Source organism: Larimichthys crocea, chromosome XVIII (assembly GCF_000972845.2).
Source record: "Larimichthys crocea isolate SSNF chromosome XVIII, L_crocea_2.0, whole genome shotgun sequence".
Classification (NCBI taxonomy): domain Eukaryota; kingdom Metazoa; phylum Chordata; class Actinopteri; family Sciaenidae; genus Larimichthys; species Larimichthys crocea.
The window spans coordinates 2,530,679-2,549,322 of NC_040028.1; positions in this window are offsets into that span (position 1 = coordinate 2,530,679).

Below are 18,644 nucleotides of genomic sequence, written 5' to 3' on the forward strand. Positions count from 1 at the left end.
AAAAGGTCTGGCCGAGGTGAGCGCAAGTCAATTGGAACGGGTTTTCCTGGTAGCTCCCCCGCCGAGCTAGGTTTAGAGTTAATTTTAGGGTTAGGGTTAGGGTTAGGAGACAAACCATTCATTTCTATTCAAGTTGGAATCGGATTCCACTTTCTGTACAAACAGGTGAGAAGTCGGAATGTGGAATCGGCCGGCCACTAGATGGCGGCATAGGATAGGCTATGAGAGGAGGTTGAATCGGCGTCTATGGGACGTGGAAGTGGAGGGGCCGGGGGAGGGGCGTTTGAATGGGCGTCTATGGGACGTGGAAGCGGAGGGGCTGGCGCGCGTAGGAAGGCATAGACGGACGGGCAGAGCGGGGGGGACGGAGTAGCTGCTCTGAGGCACAATGTGTTTTGTGACTTTGGGCTATACAACAAAAATTATTGAAAATAAAAATGATTAATTGATTACTTAACTAACTGGTGAGAATATGGAACGCACCATGTTCTCACTAATTACCATAGATTTTGTTTTTGGTTGGCGAGCGGGGGCAGAGCCGTGCAGGGCCGGAGCGGGAGGGCCGGGGGGCCCGTATCTCCATTACGGTTTATAGTATAGCCATAGAACTAGACTCTGTCTCTTTCAGGGTTATGCCTTTTCAGGCACAGTATTGGTTGAAGATTCTGTCATTTCTTTTAACCCCCCATGATGTCCATCATATATAGCATTACTATCATCACTCCTACCATACCTCTGTATCTCCTTATATATACCTCCATATCTCTATCACAGGCACCACTGCTACTGTAACTATTCTATCATTTATTGTAATGTATTGTCATTTCATCATTCATTGTAATTGTGCAATATAATAATAAATAATAATAATAATCCTGAGGTTTCTTCCACATTTTTTCCTTGTGAAAAAGGTTTTTTTTTGTGGGCAAAGTTTTTCCGCACTCGAACCGATGGTCCTTAGGACAGAGGTGTCACTCCCGGTACGATTGTAAAGCCCTCGAGCAAATGTGTTTTGTGACTTTGGCTATACAACTGATGGATTGATTAATTGAGTAGTGAGCGGGGCAAGCTCAAGGCCAGGACCGGAGCAAGAGGGCCCGGTGGGCCCGGGGGGCTTTCTTGTCTGGCATGTTTTCTCATGGATCTGTCATTATTGCTACCATATTTCCATTACGGTTTATAGTATAGCCATAGAACTAACTCTGCTCTTTCGCAGGGTTGATGCCTTTTTTCAGGCACAGTATTGGTTGAAGATCTTGTCATTTCTTTTAACCCCCCTCGAGTCCATCTATATAGCATTACTAGCATCACTCACTCACTCTACATCCTCTGTATCTCCATATATAACCTCCATATCTCTATCACTCACAGGCACCACTGCTACTGTAACTATTCTATCATTTATTGTAATGTATTGTCATTTCATCATTCATTGTAATTGTGCAATATAATATAAATAATAATTAATAATAATCCTGAGTTTCTTTCCAACATTTTTTCCTTGTGAAAAGGTTTTTTTTTGGGCAAGTTTTTTCCTCACTCGAAACGAGGGTCTTAGGACAGAGGGTGTCCTCCCCGGTACAGATTGTAAAAGCCCTCTGAGGCAAATGTGTTTTGGACTTTGGCTATACAACTGATTGATTGATTAATGATGTTAGTGAGGACCGGGGGCAGAGCCATGCAGGACCGGAGCAAGAGGCCGGTGGCCCGGGGGGCTTTCTGTCGGCCATGTTCTCATGGTCTGTCATATTGCTACCATATTACCATTACGGTTTGTATAGTATGCCATAGGATACTAATTGTCTCTTTCAGGGTTAATGCCTAAAATCTGGATGTAGTCTCTGTGACGTCCCTACAGACCTGTCCTAAACTTCTACATAGGGCTCAGTGACGCCCCCCACAGAGTGTCTAAATAACCTGGACGTAGTCCTCTGTGACGTACCCAAACAGCCTGTCTAAAACCTGACCGTAGTCTCCATGAAACGTCCCCACAGAACTGTCCTAAAAACCTGTTGTGGTTTTCGAGGTCTCCTGTGACGTCCCTATAGCGGACGGTCTAAAATTTGACATAGTCCCCTGTGAACTGCAGGACTGTCATAAACCGCATGTAGTCCGTCGTGAGGATCCCAAGAAGCGGTCCAAATGTTTTGACTAAATCTCTGTGACTGGCAGACTGTCTAAACCCTGGACTTATTCCCTCCATGACGTCCCCGAAAGCAACTGTCTAAAAATCTAACACTGGACGTGAGTCCTCCCGTGACTCCACCAGACCTGTCTAAAATCGGGATGTAGTCCCTGTGACGTCCCCACAAACTGTCAAAACGGACGTAGTCCTCTGTGAACGTTACCCATGCACATGTCTAAAAACGTTCGACGTATCCCTTGTGGAACCGCAGACTTTACTCTAAAACTATTCGGCGGAGTCTCCGTGACGTCCCCACAGACGTCAAAACCTGAACATAGTCCTCGTGTAGACTCCCCAGTCTCTGTCCAAAAACCTCTGGACGTAGTCTCTGTGACGTCCTGAACAAAACTGTCCACTAAAAACTGTCTACATTAGTCTCAGAGACGCCCCACAAGTGGTGCTAAAAACCTGGATGTAGTCTCTGTGACGTCCGCCACAGACGTCTAAAACCTGAACATAGTCTCTGCCCTGTGACGTCCCCAACAAGACTGTCTAAAACCTGTTTGTAGTCGCTATCTGTGAGGTCCACCACAGATACTGTCTAAATTTTGACATAGGTCTCTCTCTGTTACTGCAGCTGTCTAAAACCTGGACGTAATCCTCCATATAGGTCTTGACAGACCAGATCCAATAAAACCTGGACAGTCCTTGTGACATACAGTAATTGAACGGTTTAAAAACGTTCCGAAGTAAGTCTCCTTAACGACCCCACAGCCTGTCCAAAACCTGAACAATCGGATCGCTGGTGACGTCCATAGCAGTCTGCACCCTAAACTGTTCGTAGTCTCTCGCTGATCTTGACAAACTGTCATGAAACCTGGATGTACGCCTCCGGACGCGCGCCCACAGACTGGTCTAAAACGGAACCTGGGAGCGTAGTGCCTGCTGGTGGCAATACGCATGACAACTGGTCAAACCTGGCCGTAGTCTCCCGTGACGTCCCACACAGACGGTCTAAAAACGCTGAAACCAGTAAGATCTCTGTGACGTCCCCACAAGACTGTCTAAAACCTTCGAGTGATCTAGGTGAGGTCCCTGCAGTCTGTCCAAAAACCATGGACGTAGTCCCTGTGACGTCCTGACAAACTGATCACTAAAACTTACTACATATTCATCATGTGAACGCCGGCACGAACGACCGGAGCAAGGAAGCGGTAAGACAAAACCCTGAACCGTATCCTGCTGGGACGGTCCCCACAACTGGTCTAAAAACCTGGACGGAAGTCCTACGTGGACGTCACAACAAGACTGTCAGCAAACCTGAAACATAGGATCCCTCTGTAGACGCAGCCCATGGAACAGACTGTCTAAAACCGTGTTCGATGAGTCTCCTAGTGAGGGTCCCACAGACTGTCTAAAATTTTGACATGTCTCCGTCAGGATGACTGCAGACTGTTACTACAACCTGGACGTAATCTAGCCATGAGATGTCACGTTGACACAGGTCCTAAAACCTGGGAACATAAGTCTCGGGCCATAATCAAACTAAGTTAACGTTTAAAAACATGATTTTAAAAAAAGCTAGTGAAAAATAGTCCTCCAGTTAACGACCGAGCACAGAACTAGTCCCTAAAAACTTGACGTGTTTCGCTGGTGACAACCCCAACAAGACTGTCTAACAAAAAACAGGTGGACATAGTCCATCGTGTGACCGCAGACTGTCAAAAACCTGGACATACTCTCTCAAGTCTGACAAATCCCCACGGACTGGCCTCTAAAGCACTGGATGTAGTCTCTGATGACGTCGACATACAGAACTGTACCTAAAACTTCTACATAGTCCGCCAGTGACGCCCCCGCGAGAGTGTCTAAAACATGGACGTAGTCCTCTGTGACGTCCCCAAACAGCCGTCTAAAAAACCGGAGACGTAGTCGCATGACGTTCCCACAGAACCTGTCTAAAACCTGTTTCGATATCTCTCTGTGATCCCAGCCGGACCTGCTTAAACCTGCTGTAATGGTCTGTGAGGTCCCCACAGACTGTCTAAACTAATTTGATTGACATAGTCTCTGTGAACTGCGAGAGTCTAAAACTGGACGTAGTCTCCAGACGTGCCCCACAACTGTCCTAAAACCTGGATGTAGTCCTTGACTCACCCAACAGAATGTCCGCTAAAACACCTGGAACTAGTCCGCCAGACGTTCCCCACAGAAGTGCCAGTGAAAACCTGTGTTTTCGTAAGTCTCTGTGTACGTCCCTGAGAAAAGAGGGCGGACGGTCCCTAAAATTTGTGACATAGTCTCCTGGTGGACAGGACAGCAGACGTCTAAACCTGCCATAGTATAGTCTCTCCTGGATGTCCCCAAGACTGTCTAAAAATAAATTTGACATAATACTCTGTGATGCAACGTGTCCAAACCTGGACGTAGTCTACATAATGTCTGACGACCAGTCTAAAACCTGGACAAATCTCCAATGAAGGTCACACTAACAGAAAACCGTTGTCCATAAACCGACGTAGTCCTCCGTGACGTCCACACAAAGACTTCCTAAAAACCTGAATGAGTAGTGCCTCTGTGAAACGTCCCCAGACAAACTTCTAGAACCGGACGAGTCGCTGAATGAAGTCCCCATGGACTGTCTAAAATTGCGAACGTAGCTCGTGAACCCGAGACTGTCTAAAACCTGGATGTAGTCGTCTTGACGGTCCCCAAAGACTGTCTAAAACCTGACGTAGTCTCCTTACGTCACACCAACACGACTGTCTAAAACCCTGTTCTAATCTCTGTGGAGCGTCCCCCCCCCGACGAGACTAAGTTGAGAGACGCTATAGAAACTGACATGTAGTCAATCTCGTGAGAGGTCCACCCCACAAGACCTGTCTACAATTTTTGACATAGTCTGCTGGAATGCAAGACTAGTCTAAACCTGGACGTAGTCCTCCATGACGTCCCCCACAACTGTCATAAACCTGATGTAGTTCTCGTGTGACGTCCCCAGACAAGACCTGTCTAAAACACGGGACGGAAGTCGTCGCAGACGTCCCCCACAAGATACGTAAGTACTAAAACCTAGTTCGTAGTCTCTGTGGAACGTCCCTGCGGCGGTCTACCAAATTTTTGACTAGTCTCTGGTGACGCAGGCTGAGTCTAAAACAACCTGCTATGTAGTCTCGATAGTAAGGGTCCCCCAAAACTGGTCGAAAATTTTGACAATAAGTCTACTGTGACTGCGAATGGTCTAAACCTTGGACGTAGATCTCCCATAATGGTTCTCCGACAGACAGTCTAAAAACCTGGACAAAGGCTCATGACGTCAACCACACAGAGACGTCTGAAAACTGACGTGTCGCCTGACGCCACCACAGACTGTTAGCGAAACCTCCATCGATTGTAGTCTCTGTGACGTCCCCACGAAACTGCTAGAGATCGACGTAATCGTACTACCATGGACATGTCATAAGCCTGAAAAACTAACGCGTGGCTTGAAACCAGAACCGCTGCAAAAAAACAACATAGTCTGTACAGGATACGTCTTAAAAACTCAGACGTAGTCCCCTCTGTGATGTCCCAGACATTACTAAAACTGTAAACATAGTCCCGCAGGATCTCAGTGACAGATCCCCTAGCAGCTGTCTAAAAAAACCTGGACGTAGTCCTGTTAGGTCCGCAAGCAGACGTGAGCGTAAAACTTCTGACGAGTCCCCCAGTGAACGTCCCCCACAGAGACTGTACTAACCCTGATTCGGTAAGCTTGGACGTCCCCGCGACATCTAAAAACCTGGCATGTATCCTACTGGACGGTCCCACAGACTTGTCCTAAAACTTTATTCGAACTCCAGGAATCAACTGCATGTAGTTGTGAGACCACAGCTGTCAAAATGTTGACATGTCTGGATGCAGACGCTAAAACCTGGACGATCTCCATGATGTCTCGACAGACAGTCTAAAAACCACCTGACGTAGTCCTCTGTGACATCCCTAGTTGAATGTTTAAAACCTGGAAGGTAGTCCTCCTTAACGACCCCACAGACGGTCTAATAACGTCGCGTTAGGCTCTGTGAAACATACCACCAACGGACGTCCGAAAAACCTGGACGTCAGACTCTGTGATCCCAAGGAGCTGGTCTAAACCCAACTCATGTACGTCCATCTTGAATGCACACTCCCAACAACAAAGACATGTCTACTTAAAACGTTGGACGGGTAGTCCTCCATGAACGTCTCCCACAGATGTCTAAAACCTGGATCAGTCTCTTACGTCACCACGACTGTCGCCTAAAACCTGCATGTAGTCTCCGTGACGTCCCAGCAGAATGTCATAAAACCTGGGACATAGTCTCTGCTGGACGTGCCCCAACGGACTGTCCTAAAATCTGGAATGTAGTCTCCGGTGACGTCCCTGGACGACGTCATAAAACTTCTACAAGTCGCAAGTGACGAAAAAAAACCCCCACAGAGTTCTAAAAACCGTGGACGTAAGTGCCTCCTGTGACGTCCGCCGGGACGGTCTATAACCTGCATAGTAGTCTCTAATCTGTGGAGGTCCCCACAGACTGTCTAAAATGTTGACATAGTCTCCTGTGACTGCAGACTGTCCTCAAAAACCGGACGTAGCTCCATGACTACCCAACAACCTGTCTAAAACTGGATGTAGTCTCTACCGTGACGTCCCCAACAAGACACTGTCTAAAAACCTGGAGATAGTAGTCTTCGGAGGATCCCCCCAAGACTGCTACTGTGAAAACTATTTGAACATAGTGTGTGTTGTGGAGATGCAGGACACTGTCCTAAACACCCTGAAACCGGAGATAAGTAACATCCCAGATGATGTCACTGCGACGAGACAGTCTAAAACCTGACATAGTACTCTCGTGACATAACAGATAGTGACTGTTTAATAAAAAAAAACTAAATCGAAGTATGCGTCCTTAACGACCCAGAACAGACTGTCCAAAGCTTCAACTTGGTCCTCCTGGATACATGCCCACCACAGACATGAGCGTAAAATAGACCCTGGACGTAGCCTCTGTGAAATGTCCCCATGGAGGGCCTCGTCTAAACCGTTCACGAGTGACACTCTATCGTGAACGCAGACTGTCCTAAAACACTGGACCTATCTCCATGACGTCCCCCACGACTGTCTAAAACCCTTGGACATAGTCCTCGTTGACATACCCCAGGACTGGTCTAAACTGGATGTGTCTCTGTGACGTCCCTACAGACGGTCTAAATTTTGACACTAGTTCAAAGTGACCCCCACAGAGGTGTCTAAACACTGGACGTAGTCTCTGGACGTCCCCAACAAGCCCTGCTAAAACCTGGACGTAGTCTCATGAGCCCCCACAGAACTGTCCTAAAAAACCTTTCGTAGTCCTCTGTACGTCCCCTGCCGCGGGACGGCCCTTAAAACCGTGCAGTAGTCCTCTGTGAGGTCCCACACGACTGTCTTAAATTGTTGCATAGTCTCTTGTGATGCAGACTTCTAAAACCTGGAATGAGTCCTGCCATGAACGTCCCCACAACCGTCTAAAAACCTGGATGTAGTCTCTGTGACATGTCGCCCAACAGACTGGCTCTAAAACCTGGCAAGTAGTCTCCATGACGTCCCCACAGACTGTCTAAAACCTGTTCGTGAGTCTCTGATCTGCTGAACGTCCCCTGCGGACGGTCCTAACAAAAAAATTTTGACATAGTCTGCGCTGTGACCTGTCAGACTGTCAAACAGCATCATGTAGTATCTCCTAGTGTGTCCCCACCCAAGACTGTTCTAAATTTTTTACAAAACTCTGTGACTTTGGCAGACCTGTCTAAAAACCTGGGACGTGTACTGTCCATAATGTCCTCGACGACATCTAAAACCTGGACAAAGTCGCCATGACGTCAACCGACAAGCCAGACCCTGTCTAAAACACTTACGTAGTCCCGTGACGTCCACACTACTGTCTAAACGAACCTGGATTAAAAAGATCCTCTGTGACGTCCACGACCCGCAACGGATGTCTAAAACCTGGACGTAGTACGCTGTGAATGTCCCAATGACTGTCTAAAATCTCGAAAACTAGTCTTCTGTGAACGAGACTGACTAAAAACACCTGACGTAGATCTCCTGTGAAGTCCCCCACAGACTGTCAAACCTGGACATACTCGTCAGTGACATCCCCACGGACTGTCTAAAATCTGAGATGTAGTCCCTCTGTGACGTCCCTACAGACTGCTTAAATTGTTGACATAGTGCTCAGTGACGACGCCCCCACAGAGGGTCCTAAAACCTGGAGCGTGTCTCTGATGACTCGCCACAACGAAGGGCCTCGTCTGAAAAACTGGCAGGTAGTCTCATGACGTCCGCGACAGACGGCGTAAAACCTGTTCGAGTCTCTTTGACCGTCCCCGGACGGCCGTGGTAAACCTGCAATGTAGTCTGCTTGTGAGTCCCCACAACTGTCTAAAATTTTGACAATAGCTCTGTCTCGTACTGCAGACTGGTCATAAAACCGGGAAGGTAGTCATGCATGACGTCCCCGACAACCTGGTCCCAAAACCTGGATTGTAGTCTCTGTGACCGTCCCCCAACAGACTGTCTAAAACCGCCGGACGTAGTCTCCATGACGTCCCCACAGACTGTCTACAAACCTGTTCGTAGTCTCATGTACAGTCCTGCGGACGGTCCCCCCTAAAATTTTGACGATAGTCTCCTGTGCGCAGAACCTGTCCTAAACCGGCATGTAGTGCCTCTGTGAGGGTCCCAAGACTGTCGAAATTGTTAGAATAATCTCTGTGGACTGCAGAGCTGTCCTAAAACCTGTGACGAGGCCTCATAATGTCTCGACAGAACAGTCACTACACCATGGACAAAGTCTCCATGACGTCACCACACAACGCTGACTAAAAAACCTGAGACGTAGTCATCCGTGAACGTCCAACATGACTGTCCTAAAACCGGACTGTAGGCATCATCCGTGACGTCCCCACAACTGCGTCTAAAACCTGGACGGTAGTGCGTCGTGTGAACATCCCCATGGACGGTCGAAAACTTGCGACGTAGTCGCATCTGTGACGATGCCGAAGACCGTGAAGAAACCTAGACGGAGTCTCCTGACGTCCCATAGACTGTCAGAAAAGCAATGAACATAGATCTCTGTGAGACGACCTGCAGTCTAGTCTAAAACCGAAACCAGAAGTAGGCGATCCTCCTGTGACGGTCCGTGACAAAACCGTCTAACAAAAACGTTCTACATAGTCCTCAGTGACGTGGCACCCCAAACAGAGTATCCTCAAAAACCTGGACGTAGTCCTCTGTGACGTACCCGGCGGACGGTCTAAACCGGCATGGTAGTTCTGTGAGGGTCCCCAACAGACTGTCTAAAACCTTGTTAGATACTCGGTGTACGTCCCCGCGGACTTCTAAAAACCTGCATGTAGTCTCCTGTGAGGCCCACCACAGACTGTCCTAAAATTTTGACATACTCTCTGTGACGCAGACTGGACTAAAACTGAGTACTTCCTCCACTGAGGGTCTGCGACAGACAGCCTAAACCTGGACATGAGTTTTCGTGTGACATCCCAGTGATGTTTAAAAAACCTGGAAGTAGTCCTTAGCCTTAACGACCCCACAGACTGGGTCTAAAACGTCGACGTAGTCACTTGTGAAGCCAACGACTGTCACAACCTGGACGTAGTCTCTGGTGACCGCAGACCTGTCTAAAACCTAGGACGATAGTCTCTGTGACATCCCCAACACACTGTCTAAAACTTCACATAGTCTCCAGTGACGGCCCCCCAGAGTTTCTAAAAACCTGGACGTAGTCTGTGACGTCCCCGGCGGGACGGTCCGGAAAAATTAGCCACTGCATGTAGTCTCTGTGAGGTCCCCACAGACTGTCCGAAAATGTGACATAGTTCTCTGTGAATTGACAGACTGTCTAAAACCTGACGTAGTCTCCCCATGACGTCCCAACAACCTGTCTAAAACCCTGGATTTAGTCCCTCCGGGACGTCCCCCACAGCTGTCTAAAACCTGGATGTAGGCCTCTGTGACTCCCCAACAGACTGTCTAAAACCTGGACGTGGCATCCATGACGCCACCCACAGACTGTCCTAAACCGGTGTCGTAGTCTCTGTGAGGGCCCCACAGACTGTCCTAAAAATGTTGACAAGTGTCTGTGACTGCAAGACCTGTCTAAAACCTGGACGTAATCTCCATGATGGATTGTCTCGACAGACAGTCCTAAAACCGGACATAGTCTCTGTGACATCACTAGTGAACTGGTTAAAACTTCGAAGTGTCTCCTTAACGACCCCACAACGGTCTAAAGCTTCAACTTGGTCCTCTGTGACATCCCAACATACGTACTAAAAACAAAAACAAAAAACAAACCAACGGGGTAGTCTCTGTGACCCGCAGACTGTCTAAAAACCTGGACCGTAGTCTCTGTGACGTCCCCATGGGACTGTCTAAAAGAAAACTCGACGTAGTCCTCGGTGGAAACGCAGACTGTCTAAACATGGACGTAGTCTCCATGACGTCCCCCACAGACTGTCTAAAACCTGGACAGAGTCTCTGTGACAATCCCCAACTGACCTGTCTAAAATTCTGGAATGTATCCTCCGTGACGTCCCTACAACGTGTCCCCTAAAACGTCTACATAGTCTCAGTGACGCCCCACAGAGTGTCTAAACCTGGAACGTAGTCTCTGGGACGTCCCCAACAGCCTGTCTAAAACATGGACCGTAGTCGCCATGACGTTCCCACAAAGTGTCTAAAACCTGGACGTAGTTATGTGAAACGTCCCCGCGGACGGTCCTAAAAAATGCATGTAGTCTCTGTGAGGTCCCACAGATTGTTCCTAAATTGTGACATAGTCCTCTGTGACTGCAGACTTGTCTAAAACCTGGACGTTTCCGCCATGACGTCCCAACAACCTGTCTAAAAACTGGATGTAGTCGCCGTGACTCCAACACAGACCTGGTCAAAACCTGGATGTAGTCTCTGTGGACGTCCCCAACAGACGTCTAAAACCTGGATGTAGTATACATGACGCCCCACAGACTGTCTAAAACCTGTTCGTAGTCTCTGAGGTCCCCACAGACTGTCCTTAAAAAATTTTGACATAGTGTCTGTGACTGCAGACTGTCTAAACCTGGACGTAATCTCATGATGTCTCGACAGACTGTCTAAATCCTGAACATAGTCTCTGTGACATCAATATGATGTTTAAAAACTTCGAAGTAGTCTCCTTAACGACCCCACAGACTGTCTAAAGCTTCAACTTGGTCTCTGTGACATCCCAACAGACTGTCTAAAACCTGGACGTAGTCTCTGTGACCGCAGACTGTCTAAAACCTGGACGTAGTCTCTGTGACGTCCCCATGGACTGTCTAAAACTTCGACGTAGTCTCTGTGAACCAGAAACTGGTTCCTAAAACTGGACGGAGTCTCAATGCGTCCCCCACAACTGTCTAAAACCTGGACATAGTCTCTGTGACATCCCCACGGACTGTCTAAATCTGGATGTAGTCTCTGTGACGTCCCGACAAGACTGTCTAAACTTCTACATATCTAAGGCGCCCCCACAGAGTGTCCCTAAAACTGGACGTAGTCTCTGTGACGTTCCCAACAGCCTGTCTAAAACCTGGACGTAGTCTCCATGACGTCCCCACAGACTGTCTAAAACCTGTTCGTAGTCTCTGTGACGTCCCTGCGGAACGGTCTTAAACCTTTGCATGTAGTCTCTTGGTGGGTCCCCACAGACTGGCTAAAATTTGGACATAGTCTCTGTGAAGGGCAGACTGTCTAAAACTAACCTGAAGTAAGTCTGCATGACGTCCCCACAACCTGGCTAAAACCTGGATGTAGTCTCTCCTGTGAAACGTCCCCAACGACCTGTTCTAAAACATGGACGTAGTCCTCCATGAGACGTCCACACAGACTGTCTAAAACCTGTTCCGTAGTCGCTGTGAACGTCCTGCCGACGTCTAAAATTTTGACATAGTCTCTGTGACTGCAGACTGTCTAAAACGGCCATGAGTACTCTGTGAGGTCCCCCACAGAGACTGGTCTAAATTTTGACATAATCTCCTGTGAACTTGGCAGACTGCGAAAACCCTGGACGTAGTCGCCATAATGTCCTCGACAGACAGTCCTAAAACCTGGACAAAGTCCTCCATGACTCACCACAAACCCTGTCGAAAACCTGGACGTATCTCCGTGACTCCACACATACTGGTCTAAAAACTGTTCGTAGTCTCTGTGACGTCCCCACAAACTGTCTAAAACCTGGAACGTAGTCCCCTCTGTGACGTCCCAGGACTGTCTAAAAACTTCGACGTAGTCTATGTGACCGCAGACTGTGCTAAAACCTGGACGTATCTCCGTGACGTCCCCACAGACTGCTAAAAACCTGAACATAGTCTCTGTGACGTCCCTGCAGTCTGTCCTAAAACCTGGACGTAGTCTCTGTGACGTCTGACAAACTGTCTGAAACTTTCTACTAGTCCAGTGACGCCCCAACAGAGTGTCTAAAAACCTGGATGTAGTATCCATGACGTCCCCACAGAACGTCTAAAACCTGGTTCGTAGGCTCTGTGACGTCCCCCGCGGACTGTCTAAAACCTGCATGTAGTCTCTGTGAGGTCCCAAAGACTGTCTAAAATTTTGACATACTCTCTGTGACTGAGACTGTCCTAAACCTGGACGTAGTCCTCGCATGATGTCGCGACAGACAGTCCTAAACCCTGGACATAGTGTTTCTGTGACATCCCTAGTGAAAGGTTTAAAACCTGGAAGTAGTCTCATTAAAGCCCCACAGACTGTCTAAAAAACTTCGACGTAGCTCTGTGCCATCCCAACGGACTGTCTACAAACTGGACGTAGTCCGCTGTGACCGCAGACGGTTATAAAACCTGGACAAGTTTTTGTGACAATCCCCAACACACTGTCCTAAAACTTGGGAGGTAGTCCTCCATGACGTCCCCCCAGAATGTCTAAACCTGGACATAGTCTCTGTGACATCCCTACAACTGTCTAAAATTCTAACATAGTCTCATGACGCCCCCACAGAGTGTATAAAACCTGGACGTAGTCGCTGTGAGTCCCCCGCGACGGTCTAACTCCTAAAAACAATGCATGTAGTCTCTGTGAGGGGCCCACAGAACTGTCTAAAAATTTTGACATAGTCCTCTGTGACTGCAGACTGTCTAAAACTGGACCGGTAGTCCGCCATGACGTCCCAACAACATGTCTAAAACCTGGATGTAGTCTCCGTGACGTCCCCCAGAACTGTCTAAAACCTGGAATGTAGTCTCTGTGACGTCCCCACAGACTTCTAAAACCTGGACGTATCTCCATGAACGCCCCACAGCAGACTGTCTAAAACCTGTTCTAGTCTCGGTGAGGTCCCCACAGACTGTCCTAAAATTTGGACATAGTGTCTGTGACTGCAGACTGTCTAAAACCCTGGACGAATCTCCATGATGTCTCGACAGACAGTCCGAAAAACCCTGGACATAGTCTCACTCGTCAGCACTATTACTGTTAAAACTTCGGTTAGTCTCCTTAACGACCCCACAGACTGGCTAAAGCTTCAACTTGGTCTCCTGTGACATCCCAACAGACTGTCTAAAACCTGGACGTAGTCTCTGGACCGCAGACTGTCTAAAACCTGGACGTAGTCTCCTGTGACGTCCCAATGGACGGTCTAAAACTTCGAACGACGTAGGTCTCTGGGGAACACAGACTGTCTAAACCTAAACCTGGACGTATCTCCAGGACGTCCCCACAGACTGTCTAAAACATGGAACCATAGTCTCTTGACTCATCCCCAACGGACTTGTCCTAAAATCTTGGATGTAGTCCCTGTTGACGTCCCACGACTGTCTAAAACTTCTTACAATAGTCTCAGTGACGCCCCCACAGAGTTGTCTAAAACCTGGACGTAGTCTCTTGACGTCCCCAACAACAGCCTGTCTAAAAACCTGGACGTATCTCCATGACGTTCCCACAAGACTGTCTAAAACCTGTTCGTAGGTCTCTGTGACGTCCCTTGCGGACGGGCCTTAAACCTGCATGTAGTCTCTGTGGGTCCCCACAGACTGTCTAAAATTTTGACATAGTCCTCTGTGCTGCAGACTGTCTAAAACCTGGAAGTAGTCTGCATGACGGTCCCCACAACCTGTCTAAACCTGGATGTATCTCTGGACGTCCCCACAGACTGTCTAAAACCTGGAACGTAGTCTCCTTGACGTCCCCACAACTGGTCTAAAACCCTGTTTCGTAGTTCTGTGATGTCCCTGCGGGAAGTACTAAAAAATTTTGAACATAGTCCTCTGTGGACTGCAGACGTCTAAAACCTGCATGTAGTCCTCTGGGTGAGGTCCCCCACAGACCTGTACAAAATTTTGGACATAATCCTCTGTGACTGCAGACTTGGTCTAAAACCTGGACGTAGTCTCATGACGTCCCCGACAAAACCTGTCTAAACCGGGACTAGTCTCCGTGACGTCCACAACAGACTGTCTAAAACCTGGACGTAGTCGCTGTGAACGTCCATGGACTGTCTAAACTTCGACGTAGTCCTCTCAAACCGCAGACTGGTCTAAAACCTGGACCGTAGTCTCTTGATGTCCCCCGGACTTTCTAAATCTGGATGTAGTCTCTGTGACGTCCTAAAGACGGTCCTAAACCTGGATGTAAGTCCTCGCATAACGTCCCCACCAAGACTGTTCTAAAACCTGGAACGTAGTCTCCTGACGTCCCCACAGACTGTCTAAAACATGGACTAGTCTCCATGACGTCCCCCCAACTGTCGAAAACCCTGGATGTAGTCGCTGTGACGTCCCAACAGACTGTCTAAAACCTGGACGTATCCTCATGACGTCCCCACAGACTGTCTAAAACCTGTTCGGAGTCCTCTGTGACGTCCCCTGCGGACCGTCTAAAATTTTGACAAGTCCCTCTGGTGACGCAGACTGTGTCTAAAACCTGGACATAGCTCCTGTGACGTCCCTAGAGACTGGTCCTGAAACTTGGACGTAGTCTCCATGATGTCTCCCCAAGAGGACGGTCCAAAACCTGGGAAGTAGTCTCCGTGACGTCCCACAACTGGTCTAAACCTGGACGGAGTTCGCCTGAGTCCCCACAGACTGTCTAAAACCTGTTCGTAGTTCTTCGGTGACGTCCCCGCGGCTGGCTAAAACCTGCCATGTAGTCTCTCGCTGTGAGGTCCCCACAGACTGTCTAAAATTTTCACATAGTCTCTGTGACTGCAGACTGTCTAAAACCTGGACATAGTCTCTGTGACGTCCCTAGAGACTGTCTGAAACTTGGACGTAGTCTCCATGACGTCCCCAGAGACTGTCCAAAACCTCGAAGTAGTCTCCGTGATGTCCCCACAACTGTCTAAATCCTGGACGTAGTCTCCGTGACCTCCACAGACTGTCGAAAACTTTGACTTAGTCTCCATACGTCCTCAACACACAGTCAAAACCTGGACATAGTCCTGTGACATCACGGTTTTTGACGTAGTCTCTGTGACCGCGACGGTCCAAAAATCTGGATGTAGTCTCTGTACTCCCCACAGACTGGTCCCGAAAACTTCTACTAGTTCTCAGTGACGCCACCCCAGAGTTCTAAAACCTGGACCGTAGTCCTCTGTGACGTCCCCAACAGACCTGTCTAAACCTGGACGTAGTATCCATGATGTCCCCACAAGACTTGTCTAAAACGGTTCGAGTCTCTTGTGACGTCCCCCGCGGACTGGTAACACCTGCATGGTAGTCTCTGTGGAGGTCCCACACAGACTGTCTAAATTGACATAGTCTCTGTGGGAATGCAGACTGTCTAAAAACCTGGAAATAGGTCCTCTTGACGTCCCCGAGAGACTGTCCTGAAACTTGGGACGTAGTCCCCATGACGTCCCCAGAGACTGTCTAAACCTGGACGTAGTTCCTCGTAACCTCCCACAGACTGTCTAAAAACTTAAACATAGTCGTCCGTGACGTCTCGACAGACAATCCTAAAACCAAAACCTGGACATAGTGCTCGGTGACAAATCATGGTTTTTCGACATAGTCTCTGTGACCGCAGACTCTCTAAAACCTGGACGTAGTCTCTGTGACATCCCCACAGACTGTCAGTCTACAACCTGACAGAGTCCTCTGTGACATCCTAGTGAATTTTAAAACCTGGAGTAGTCTTCCCTTAACGACCCCAACGTGTCTAAACTTCGACGTAGTCTCTTGCATTCACCCCCCCAACGGACTTGTCTAAAACCTGGACGTAGTCTCTGTTACCGCGACTGTCTTAAACCTGGACGTAGTCTCTGTGACATCCCCAACACACTGTCGAAAACCTGGACGGAGTTCTCTGTGACGTCCAATGGACCCCTGTCTAAAACTTCGACGAACGTAGTCTCTGTGACGCGAGACTGTCTAAAACCTGGACGTAGTCTCCGTGACGTCCCCACAGACTGTCTAAAACCTGAACATAGTCTCTGTGACGTCCCTGCAGTCTGTCTCAAACCTGGACGTAGTCTCTGTGACGTCCTGACAAACTGTCTAAAACTTCTACATAGTCTCAGTGCGTCCCCACAGAAGTGGTTAAAACCTGGATGTAGTCCTTGTGACTCCCCCCGCGGACTGTCAAAAACCGGCATGTAGTCTCTGTGAGGTCCACACAACTGGTCCCCTAAAATTTTTGACATAGTCTCTGTGACTGCAGACGTCTAAAACCTGGACATAGTCTCCTGTGACGTCCCCGGCGGACTGGGTCTAAAACCTGCATGTAGTCTCTGTACCCTGTGACGTCCACACAGACTGTCGAAATTTTGACATACTCCTGTGACTGCAGACACGGTCGTAAAACCTGGACGTAGTCCTCCCATGATGTCTCGACAGATACCTCTAAAACCTGGAACATAGTCTCTGTGACATCCCTAGTGAATGTTTAAAACTGGAAGTAGCTCCTTAACAACCCCACACGACTGTCTAAAACTCGACGTAGTCCTCTTGACATCCCAACAGACGTGTCTAAAAACCTGGACGTAGTCTCTGTACCCGCAGATGTCTAAAACCTGGACGTAGGCTCTGTGAAAGCCCCAACACACTGTCTAAAAACCTGGACGTAGTCTCTGTGACGTCCCCAGGACTGTCTAAAACCGTCGACGTAGTCTCTGTGACCGCAGACTGTCTAAAACCTGGACGTAGTCTCCATGACGTCCCCACAGAACTGTCTAAACCTGGACATAGTCTCTTCCTCTGTGACGTCCCCACAGACTGTCTAAAACCTGGATGTAGTAGCTTGTGACGTCCCACAAACTGCTAAAAACTGGACGTAGTCCTCTGGGAACGTCCCATGGACGGTCTAAACCTTACGACGTAGTCTCTGTGACGAGACTGTCTAAAACCAACCTGGACATAGTCCTGTGACGTCCCCACGAACTGTCTCAAATATGGATGGAGTCCTTTGTGACGTCCCCCACAAGACTGTCTAAAAACTTCTACAAGTCTCAGTGGACGCCCATTGTTGAGGCGATCCTCAGTTCAACCCTCCCCAAATTGGTTGATGCAAGAGAGCACTCAGAGACGTGGATTCCCGTTCAAAGTAATTTAATTTCAGGTTGTAACAACAGCTGTTTGGAGATCTAACCCACAGAAAAAGTATCTGTTGCAAGGTTGCAACAAAAATTCCAAGAAGATCTGAAGAGTCCTCCTGCTTCAAGTCTTCTTATACTGTTCTAACACCTGTCCAACTGCAACGTCACTCCGTGGTCTTCCTGTCCCTATACATAGCTTGCCCTAGATGGTCATATTATTAGCTACTCAGAAATAGGGTGTTTTCCTTCTAAGGTTTGCCGCTCATTTGCATTGTCTGTTCAAACCTTTTTAAGACAGTCCTGAAATAGCCACCCTGAAATAGAGTTACAGCAAACAGTTCCCGGCCGGTGCTGACACTTCTCACGGTTAATTCATTTGGTTCATTATCATTTCTTTAAACAGTGTAAGTACTTGCATAGCTTAGTGTGTTTGTGCTACATTATATCCACAATTCCCCTCTGTTTGATATCCCTCAAGGAGATCATATTTTCCAAATCTCTACGTAATTATCATGACTAGTTTATTCAAAGTCCACCCCCCCAAGAGTACGAGGTGACGTATATTTCGAATAACGCCTAAGAGTATTGCTGCACATTTATACCTAATAACACAGCTCCAGATGGCTCAGTGACTAGGCTTTAGAAAGGACTACGGACTCTTTCCGGAATGTAATGCATGAACACTCAGGGACGACAATCCTTAGAAAGATGGGATGACAGACATGTTTGGTCAATGGAAAGGTCTTATTAGTGTCCCTTATGATTCTATTTCTATGTTTTTTAGCTATTTAGTTACGTGTGGTTGTTGCTGTATTCCCTGTATCCGTTTCCCCTCTCGCTAAGCTGATAACAGCTGCTTAGAGAAAAAAGACATACATGGGATGATGCCACTTGTTCAATTGGAGGACCTACAAGTGGAGAGTGATAAG